General features: G+C 40.9%; 1 long non-coding RNA gene across 1 annotated transcript; it reads left to right on the top strand.

Annotated features, from left to right (window-relative positions):
- The first annotated feature begins 2,400 nt into the window (after positions 1-2,400).
- On the top strand, positions 2,401-6,735 carry LOC309526301. The gene is made up of 3 exons (XR_014216715.1): positions 2,401-2,476; positions 3,171-3,260; positions 6,607-6,735. It is a non-coding gene; the product is annotated as an uncharacterized lncRNA (long non-coding RNA).
- Positions 6,736-11,663: the final 4,928 nt, after the last annotated feature.

The raw sequence follows: 11,663 nt of genomic DNA, 5'->3' as shown, positions 1-11,663 counted from the left end.
ACTCATTTATTGGATTGAGGTGAGACCCTCCTCTCTGAAGGCAATGGCTTTGGACCAGTAGTTTCTCCCTCTATGCCCATCACAATGGAATGTGATTGTAGGGGTTTAGAATCTCCAGACCAGATTATTATTTCTCCAGCTGGAATGAATGCTCTCCCCTGCTGACTATGGGGCTAGAGAAAGGAGTAGAGAATTTGTAGATGTTCTGTGAAAATCACCTGGGGATAATAATTTGTGATCACAATCTCCCTTGCAGTCCTAAAGTGACAGAACACATGTCGGGAATTCTCCATCCCATTATCACCTAGCCAATTCTTTTCACTCCTCTGCTTGCCAATCTGAACATCACAGAAGAAGCTCAGTGTACACATAATTTGCCCGATCACAGAATGCCTCCAATTTCATCTCCACACATTTCTATTGCTGCAAAAGGAGAAAAAAAGAAAAAAGAGAGGAGTTCTACATTCTCATTTCCTAGATTTTGCGCTGATGTTTTAAGTTAAAAGACTTGGAGTGAACAAAATGTATTTTTAAAGTGTGGGGGATACATGAACATGTTCTGTCTTTGAAATGGGTTTGGCTGAGGTGCTGGGAATCCTAGAGATAAGTGTTTTCAGAGCCCTTATTAAAAAATAAATTAATACGCAACACGTAAATCAAACAATAATCTTACAATTGCTAATCTACTCTTTAAATAGGTTTACCTGCAGAAATTATTGCATCATTTTCCTCTTGGACTATACTCATATTTCTTTTACATGAACTTCTATCCAATATGTTCTACTAAACATACTATAATCTTTCTATGGCTTGTCATTTTTAAACTAAAAACCATATTTAGACTATTATAAGAAGGGTCCTACACTGGACCAGGCCAAAGACCTATTGAGTCCACAATTCTATTCCCACAATGATGCTATTTGGAAGCCTATGAGCTGGCTATTCTAATTCAATTTCATTTTGTTGACTATTGTAAAGCTTTGCTTATCAGTCACCCCATCTCCATTCTCTCTTAAATGCAGTTGTCATTCTTTTTCTCAATTTGAATCTGGTTTGGGGGAAAATGCATCAAAATGGAGTTTTTCCCAAGAAAGAACAACTTGAATACAGACAGTGTTTTTTCCCCGGTGGAATGCTCTTATATGATGTACAGGCAGAGGCATAGCGTGGGGGTGCCAGGGGTGCCATGGCCCCAGGTGCAGGGAGTTTGCAATAGGTGCCCCCCCCCACAAGCACCCCCAGTGTGGCGCAGAGAGGAGCACCAGGCAGGGCTGCACTGGGGGTGCCAGTGGGAGGTGGGTGGCTGCTTTGCGCTTGCCAAGTCCACTGTAAAGCTTGGGTCTCCCCCCCCCCCACGAGATGACCCCGGCAGTTAGTTATCTAAGATTTATTGGTTCAACAAAAAGTCCCGGTTGGAGCTCCGCTAATTTCAGTCCTCCTCCAATGACCCAGTTGCCGGAACTGAGCTCCGCCCCTTTCCCCCCAACAGGAAAAACTTCACCTTCTCTTCCTGTCCGTTTCACGCTTCTCAGCTAATCTCGTGAGTCTACAAGATCGGGGGGCGAGGGGCGGTTTGCACCCCCCCCTATTTCTGTGTGTGTCATTATCTGAGCTTTGCAACTGAATTCCTGCTCTCTGTATCTTTCTCTCTGTGTACAAAGGTTGAATTCCTGTGGCTAACTGCTTATCCCCCCCTCCCTTAGGAATTCTCTCTCTCCTGCCACTGTATCTGTCTCTTCTCTGCCTGTCAGAAAGTCCAGTTCTCTGCCATCCACGTTGGCTCCCCGGGCTCCCCATGGCGTGGGTGGGCAGGCGCCACTACCCTCCCCAGATCCCAGCTTTGCAAGGCTATGGGTGGAGGGGGCAGCAGAAGCTCCTTGACAGCCAAGCTTTTTTGGGTGGAGGCACCTCAGTTTCTGTTTGCTACATGGTCATTTCATAGAATCATAGAATCATAGAGTTGGAAGAGACCACAAGGGCCATCGAGTCCAACCCCCTGCCAAGCAGGAAACACCATCAGAGCACTCCTGACATATGATAGTTTTCAGCTGCTTAGGAGTGCTGCTTAGGAGTGCTGCTGTATTGTTATTCAATTTGGCTTCATTATTGGTTTTCTGTTGCTGTTTAACTTATGTAGCCACCCATTCTATATTTAAACAGAGTTTATATAGCACCGAAAGTGGGTGGCACAGTAGCAAGGATTAATTACTAAGCAGTTTGGATTTCTCAACAAACTGGTATGTAGTTATTCGAACATTAATATTTTAAAAAGTTGAAGCTGGAAGAGAAAATACTTGCTCCCATAGTCCATTTTTAGAAGTTAATGCCCTCATCTTGAGGGAGTTAAAAATAAATGGCTAGCTAGTGCCTGATGTCAGGGCGTACTCCAGAGAAAGTTAGGCATACCACTCAAAAAGGATTTAATAGGAATTTGTTATTGCAAAAAACAATTTTGCAAACAATGGAGAGGAGAAGGGTGAGTATTCAGGCACAACAAAGGTATGGGTGGTGGGGATTTGGAACTTTACCAATGGATCAATGGGATCTGTTTCAGGAAGGGATCAAAGGTGTGTTTTTAAAAAACAATAAATAAATGTTTCCTGCCTGTTACAGCTCTACTGGGTTAGTGGGGATATAAGTAGTAGGATTATGGTATTATAACTATAAGGTTTTTCTGCCTTTCTTCTCTAGGCAACTTTTTATTTTCTACACCAATGAAATTATTATCTTGCCAAACAACTATTTTAGATCACCCCCCCTTTTAAATTAAAAGTTCATCACAAACTCAACTGAAAAATGGGGAGGGGTGTAGGAAGGGGGACACACAGGCATTTTACATTTTATCAAGCTATGAGTACTGGGACCTCATTTTTATATAAAAAGCACTGGGTGCAGAATGGATGTACACTGTGGATAACATGTGCACAACAAACCTGCTTTCCCCAAAGATCAGACTTCTTGCGATAAGGAAAGTGATGGGGAAATGTGCTGGAAAGTGTGGGACAACATGTCACCCGGAAGCACCCAGAGAAAATGGGTGATTTCAACTGGGCTGTTTTGTCCAAGCAGAAGTGATTTTGTTTCCTTTGCTCACACAATGCAGCTTTGAAGGTATACATTTAGTCACACTACACTCTGTCAACCTTTTCTCACTGACCTTACCTCAACAGATTATTCTAAAAGAAGTATAAGGGCAGCTCTAGGGAGACGCAGAAGGAAGCCAGGTTTTGTAATCTGCACCACCCTTCACTGCACCAGAGGTAAATCTGAGGTATGCAGATTTCAGACACATCTGACATACAGCTAGGAAAAAGGAACAATCCCTTCCTTCTATCCTATTAACTCATCTTTTATTTTAAACTGCAGTTCTAAAACTTTATGACAGAAACAATGTGGCAAAATGAAATTCATCCAGGTATTGAGTTCTAAAGGGTTTTTCTTGCTATGAATAGGAATATGATGTCATTGTTATAGCTTAGTAATGTATAATTAATTAGCCAGTAAAATGTGTTTTAAATGTGTCGAACCTGCAGGTAAAAGTGCTGATTCATTTCTGCTCAATATCATGAACAGACTTTTCCTCCTTTTCTTACACATAGCACCACTTCGTAGCAGGAGTTCTGTTAGGCTCATACTAATCATAAGAACAATTTCTTTACAATTGCCTTCTGTTCTAGTAGGCTTTTGTCTGTTATGCAGCTTGAAAATAAATTTGGCACTCAAAACTGTATGTTTTTACAAAAGAAGCAATGTTCCCATTATAATCAATTTACTATTCAACACAATTTTCATCTTTAATATTTATATTTCTCATAGATTCTCTGGATTCATATTTTCTAGAGGCCAAAGGCTAGGTTTTGTTCATTCTTGAACAAATGTGTGCATCTGAGCACTGTGGGATAATTTTTTTTAAAAAAAGACCTCTTCCTAGATGTCTCAAAGCAGATGTTGGGAACCTTTGACCCTCCAGATATTGTGAACTACAACTCCCAATAGTCTTAAGAAGCATGGCTACTGGCTAGGGATTAAAGGAGTGGCAACATCTGGAATATTCTTTTGCCTCAAAAATATTATCAAAGGCTAAAGTGGCTGGGAAAACCTAGGGTAGGGCTGTGACTTACAGGACAATCCTAACCATGTCTTCTCAGAAATTGAGTAAGTCCACTTGAACTCAACTGGGTTTACTCCCAGGTATGTGGGGTTAGGATTGTAGCTTTAGTAAACTTTTCTAACTAGCTTGGTTAGACATTCCCTCTGGAGCTTATTTTTCCTAAGGCTCAATAGCATTGCTGGTTTTATTCATTGGTCCCCAGAGCCTTCAGAATCCCTCTGGGCCTTTTTCTTTGGGTGAACAGCAATTGGTATCCAGGACTTCAACTAAAAAGAGACTGAACTAAAAATACTCTCTCCACTCCCGTCCTCCTTGTAATCCTAAAGTAGCCTGGCTGCTACTAACAAAAATAGAGAAAAGGTATGCATGACCACCCAGAACTCATTTGTTTTAGTGCATGGACTCTATAACATATTTATTTAACCCCCCATTTTCCATAAAATGAATGCTCACCCCTTCTTTTAGTTCAAAAAGAGAGAGGACTCTATAATACAGTTACAAATAAATTCTGTGTAAGACGGGCTGGATCCTGACAAGACTGGAACTTTGCACAATGGAGCTTTCCTGGCTCCTCCCCTTACGGGGAGGCTTACGGGCTGAAATATTCCCAGGGCAGTACATAACAATCAAGATCAATCAGTAACAATAACCAAAAAAACTACCAACAGAGAAAAATTAAAAGCTCTCTGCACAACGAGGCATGGAGGTTGCAGAAGGATTGGGAAATTAAGTAAAGGCTGATCCATTAGAGGGCAAATGGATGGTTGCCGCACCAATCTCAGACAATTGCCAGCCCTTACTTGTCTGCCATCTTACCATCAGTCAGTGGGTGGCTCTGACTGTAATTGGCTTGGATACGCCTACTGCTGGTCTCCCTGCAAGAACTTGGCAAGGCTGCATTGTCAGAGGGCAACTGGTTTTCTTCTCATGCAAGACATCTCCAAATCCAAGCCAATTTCTTTCACAATAAGTGGTGGAAAACATAAGCTATTGTCATAGTTACTGCTATTTATGATACTTTTTTGGGTTATTATATATATATATTTGCAGTAGAACTGGATACCAACTTTTCATATCAAAAAGGAGGAGAGCAATAAATGTATACAAACATTAATGTAGTATGTTTTTTCTAAATTCTCATACATGTCTTACGCTTATATTGCACAAATCGTTTCTGACAAACTATAGCAGTTTTCTCATCTTTAGAGCTGGAATCATCTTTTGAGTTTTCCACTCTATGTTTTGCAGTTCATTCTGCTGCTCACACTGAAAAACAGCCCAATAACAGAAACTTAGTTGGTTAATAAATCTACCCAGCTCTTGGGACTATGGAACAAAACTATTTTGCATGCTGAACTAATGAAGCAATGATGAAAAGCATTGGTTCTGGTGGAAGTGTAATGACTCGAACAAGGGAGTCCTGAGCACAATGGATCTAAATGGACAGAAATTACTGTTAATGGGTCACTCTATTGATTTTCATCCATGAATGCTAGAGGATGGCTAGAGACAAAGTATCACTGAGTTGGTAAAGTGGTGTTTTGGCTGTGTCACTTCAGATGCCAGGTGTGGGCACAGATGACAGAACGCTCTTCCTAATGCACACAAAATGCTACCCATGTAGAAAAGTAGCATGCCAGATCATCTTTCAGACATGCGAGTTATCTATATGGAAAAGCTTGCTGGGATGGGAAGGACAATCAGTAAAGTGAACCTCCATCAGCAGCACTGAAGTATTACAGCTACTGCGCAAAATTAGGAATTCTATGAAACTAAGCCCATGTTTCTTACAGCCAGTTTCTTACTGATCATTCGCAAAAAATATAGTGTGATATGATGGTGAATCCAGTGTTGCTGTTTTGGATGGCACTGAGATTTGGATGCAGAAAGATACAAACTTGGAGTCAATATGGATGGTAGCTAACATGAATGAGAAAATGAGATAGCCATTAATTACAGGTGATTTGAAAGGAGTTGCTTTTTTGAGCTAAGGTTAACCCATGACATCTGGTACATTTCAGAACTGCAATGGGACATAAATAACCTAATCAGACCAGTGGCTCATCTAGTCCAGCATTATGTTCTCACAGAAGTCAATCAGATGCCACCTTATGATCAGAAATTTCATTTAAAGAATATTCACCAAACTCTGATGCATTAAAATGCATTAAAAAGGTCATAGAGGAATTTGCTCCAGTATTGTCCTTGTTCTTTCTGGGCCACAGTCTTCAACAGGAAGGAGTGATTTAAAAAACCACCTGCACCCCAAAGCCCTTCAGCTTCCTGCCCAGAGCCTCATAGTTCTTTGCTATATGTTGAAGTCTGTGTCTGGCTTTATCATTTCTACCTGCATGAATCAGAAGGAAGGAATCTTTGCACCTGGAAGACAGCACACCTCCTGGGACATCCTGTTACCTCCACACAATGCTGCCTCTTTCTCCCTCATCAGGGAGTCACTTACCACCACCACCACCACATGTCTCTTCCTCCTCTAGGAAGTAGCAGGAATTGTTTTAACTGACTGACTGACTGACTGACTAACTAACTAACCAACCGACCAACCAACCAACCAACCAATATTCCACCTAAACTCGAAGGAGCTCAAGGTGGCATTCATGCTTTTCTTCTTCCCCATTTTATTTTCACAACAACCCTATGAGGTAGGTTACCTTTCACAGTACTTTGTGGTACTTTGTGGTGAATATTTGGTTGCATGTGCTGATATTTGCTACACAAGAGCAAATTACTGAAAATTAATAAAATGGCAATCAAGCTAAAATATATGTGAAACCAAAGTAGTTCTCCTGTCCTCACATTTCCTCATTACTAAAGAGTGCAAAGGGGCAGAAAAATAGATAATCAAGAACTGTATGTGTGTTTCATTGTACAGTTGTAGATTGTACAACTACAATGGAAGCTAGACTGGTGAATGGGGGTGGCCGCTGAGACCACATAACACCGGTCTTGAAAGACCTACATTGGCTCGCAGTATGTTTCCAAGCACAATTCAAAGCGTTGGTGTTGACCTTTAAAGCCCTAAACAGCCTTGGCCCAGTATACCTGAAGGAGCGTCTCCACCCCCATCGTTCTGCCCAGATGCTGAGATCCAGCGCCGAGGGCCTTTTGGCGGTTCCCTCACTGTGAGAAGCAAAGCTACAGGGAACCAGGCAGAGGGCCTTCTCGGTAGTGGCACCCGCCCTGTGGAATGCCCTCCTACCAGATGTCAAAGAGAACAACAACTACCAGACTTTTAGAACACATCTGAAGGCAGCCCTGTTTAGGGAAGCTTTTAATGTTTAACAGACCATTGTGTTTTAATATTTGTTGGAAGCCGTCCAGAGTGGCTAGGGAAAACCAGCCACATGGGCGGGGTATAAATAAATTGTTGTTGTTGTTGTTGTTGTTGTTGTTGTTGTTACCTTTCCTGGAGGCATTGCTGAAAGGAGAGGGGGTCTTTTGCCATGCATTCCAGGGAATTTATAGTAAAAATGATATGGATGAGAAGACCAGCAGTTTACAATGTTTATGTTCCTTTATTCTGGCAGGTTGTCAATGTTTTCCTAAAAATGCAAAGGCTTTTTTGTCACCTGCTAGTTTTTCAACTTAGAATATCAAAGACTCAATATAAACAATAGATGTGTGAGAGTTCCTAAAAGATAAAAAACAAAAAACAAAACAAAACACCAAGGCTGTTGTACAATGAAAAGTGCTTGAGACATCCTGAAAGATCAGGAACAAAACAAAACCAGAGAAAAATGAGATAAGGGAAGTTTTAAGGAAGTCAGCATGGTATTGTCAGAGGTCAAGTACATGAAGATTTAACTGCACTAAAGTTATCCATGGTTTACCTTCCTGCTTCATTCCACTATCTAGAGTGTGAAATAAGTGAGAGCCACAAAAGATAAGTTGAGTGCTCCTATACAGAGTTCTAGCCAGATAACTATGCCCTTCCCTATGATAAAATTCATTCCATTCTCCCCCTGCTCCAATTTCTGGGCAAAATCCAGTCTCTCATAATGGGACAACTTCCTTGGCCTCCCACTGCATCCCCCTGCATGTCATAAAATCTGTTTGAGAGAATTCCCCAACCCTCTAGAATAAGATGAAGTCAATTTGGTGCTGGGGTTTTGTGAGCAGGGGTACATCAGAAGGACAGCGTGCCCATACCCTTAGTCCTTTTCTTCCTGCACACAAATTGGCACAACCACAGGATTGTTCACTTTACTGTTCTTTATTAGAGACAGTCATGTTACCTTACATGCTGCCATCACAATGAATACTGTCCCACGTTTCCTTGTTGGGGCACTGGTTGGGCATAGAGCCAGTGTGTTGGACTAAGACCTGGGAGACCAGAGTTTAAATCCCTACTCCGCTATGAAACTCGCTATATGAAACAACTTGCCCTGTAAGCCTGTGAGCTTCTCACATTCCTTAGAAAGTCTATCAAAAAAAAAAGCACACAGAGACACACAAAACTAACAGTGTGTACAATGGCTACATGAAGCACCTTCTCTCTGCTGGGTTTTGGCTCCAGTCAGACTCTCTCCACTCTACCCCTTATCTCTCTCCTCAGTACGCCTGCAAACTGTCAGGTTCTCTTGGGTCTGCTGATATCTCCCACTTCTGCATATCTAGCTATAAAATTACCCCCACTTGGAAAATGAGTTTGCTATTAATACGTAGAACAGGGGTAGGGGGTCTATGGCACTCTTGGTGTTGTTGAGCTACAGGTTCCATCACCCACCCACTGGCTGGGATGATGGGAGCTGTATGCCAGCAAGAACTGTTTGTCCACACAGGTTTCCCATCTTTGATTTAAGACAATGCCACTCATGCCCCATCATTTTTATTCAGAATTAGGAAGAAAAGCATTTAACTAGCCACTTCCCCATCCACTTTCCATTTGAGGAAAGTGCCTTTATAATATCCCAGGACAGGCCGCAACAAACAGAACACAAAACTTTATACATTATATAGTTTCTTGTGATGGAAAATGACTCAAATATGCACCTAATGACTCAGAGATGCATGGTCCTTGCCTTTCTGGCTTTCTTTGAGTATTTATCATGTTCAGGGAAGTTTTTAACGTGTGATATTTTATTGTATTTTTGGTTTTTATGGAAGCCGCCCAGAGTGGCTGGGGAGGCCCAGCCAGATGGGCGGGGTATAAATAATAAATTATTATTATTATTATTATTATTATTATTATTATTATTATTATACAGGAAGGAGAAGGGAGAGAGAGCGAGAGAGAGAGAGAGAGCGTGCAATGAGAGTGCTCTGCGTAAATCTCAGGATACTATCATATCTGTTACACTGTCTCCTCCGAGACTGCTGTTGTGCCATACAAAAATAGCATAATATAAAACTTTGTTATCAAGAGCTTTCCTATACTGTTGTTTACATGGAACTCCTTTGTGGCGGGCTATATGATTCAGTTTTGCTTATTTTTAAAACACCTGTAGATGAGTAACAGTGATCTGCTTCTACACCCTCTTTGACTGTGATACTGAAAGTTGGACCATGTTGCAAGAGTCCTCATTCTTACAAGATGCTTCAAAATCTTACTAAAGCCAGAGCAAAGTTTTGCACGGATGTATCCTTTTTTTTTGGTTTAGGCTCAAGAGATTTTCCTGGAGCACTATCATTATTTCCATTTGGTTAGGATGACAGCACATATTATCTTCATAGTATGAAAGACCACTTTACCATAAGATGATAAAGACTAGAATAAACGGTATCAGTCTGAATATCTCATAGAGCTCATGAAGAATAAAGGGCAACTGATTTTTTACAGCGGAGAGAATAGCAGTGTGTTTCAGCTCATTAAGAGAAAGGACGAGTACGTTTCACAAAATATGGCCTCGTGGGCTAAAGCTGTCTCTCTTTGTTCCTTGAACAGTGGAATGAGCCTTTACATCTCAGGCCAATTATCTACCAGCATTCTACAGAAACTGACAAAATGTGTACTATGAGCAATGATATGAAGCTAGTTTACTTTGTACTCCGCATTTGCATCTGATTTGTGTATGTGCACACAGTCTTTTTCTCTCCCACCACATGATGTGAAGTCTCTTATTAGAAGAACAAAAACATTCCCTGTGATGTAAACAACATGCAACACCAAATGCTCAATAATTAAAGACTCTTAATATCAGGAAACCAGGGAGACTCCTTGGGAGAAATATATATAAGTCTGGTATATATTTTAAGTTTATTTTATAATGCTAATGGCTGGAAGCTACAATGTGGATTCTGCTAATGTTAAGGGATGTTAATTCAAGATCCATGTGTGATGAGCTACAGAAGATCGTATTTATATTTGCTATGACCCGTTGCAACATTTAATAAAGCAAACCAAAGGAGAATAATGCAAATCACGGAATCATACTAAACTTTTAAAAAATTATTTTACTCTGACTGGAGGCCAGAAGATCAGATATGTAAAGGAGAACCTGCTTATACAAGAAGCTGTGAGCCATAGGTCACTAGTGACTCGGACTTAGATGTCAGATAAACAGGTTCAAATGCCCATTCAGCTATGAAATGTAACAAATTGTATTTTTTATGCCGATTACAGTTGTGTATTACTGAAATTTTGAAACACAAGCATACAAATGTGGATCACAGAAGAGTACTTCTCAGGGAAGGGTTGTGGGTCAGTGGCAGAGCGAGCTCGTGCCTTGCATGAAAAAGGTCCCTCATTCATCTCTGGCATTTCCATGTACGGCTGAGAAAGAATGATAGATCTTGAAAGAGCATGCCATCACATAGGGAAGCATACCTCCTCCCTCTCTCTACAAGGCGTAGTTTAACAGCATGAGCACACACTCTCTGTTCTAGAAACAGGCTTTGGCCAGCAACATGCTGTTCAGAATGTTGTTTGTTCTCTCCAGCACTGGTTCTGACTGGCTCCAGTAGATCTCACAAGATCTTGACAATAGTTCAGGATGGCCACTTAACACATTGCTAAAACAGAGGCCCAAAGAGAACATTGCTTTGCATAAAGTTACGCATATGGCAATATGCATATATTCAAATTTGAAATGATTGCTATACCTTAAATTGAAAAACAGTACATGTCACACTAGTGGGGAAGCCTTTGAGCAGGTGACCCGTGTGTCTCCTCTGCCTGCTATCCAGATGCTGTCCTGGCGGCTGCAACTTCAAGGCCCCTGAACTCCCTTTTTAGGGTTTCTTATCTTGAAACCAGACAGCTCTTCAAACAGACTGTTTTCTGACAGCTTTTCAAAATACAGGACTATAAATAGAGGACACATGGCTACCCGACAATAGATGCATATATACAAGAGAATAAGCTGCTGTAAATATCCTCAAGCATAATGGACTAGGGGGAGGTTGAGGTTTTGCTTATTTTTCTTTATTTGTTAACTAGTGGGGCTGAGCATTGCTTTGTTTATTATTTGAATATGTTTTTAATGGATGTTGTTATATGAAATATTAATGTATTATATGATTCCTCTCACTTTCCTCCACTATGTTAATATGTATTGTATATCTTTATTTTCTTTCTGTTAGTCGCTTGGAGACC

The sequence above is a fragment of the Podarcis vaucheri genome (genome assembly GCF_965113315.1).
Source record: "Podarcis vaucheri genome assembly, chromosome: 2".
NCBI classification, from domain to species: domain Eukaryota; kingdom Metazoa; phylum Chordata; class Lepidosauria; order Squamata; family Lacertidae; genus Podarcis; species Podarcis vaucheri.
This window is presented reverse-complemented; position numbering and strand designations above follow the sequence as displayed.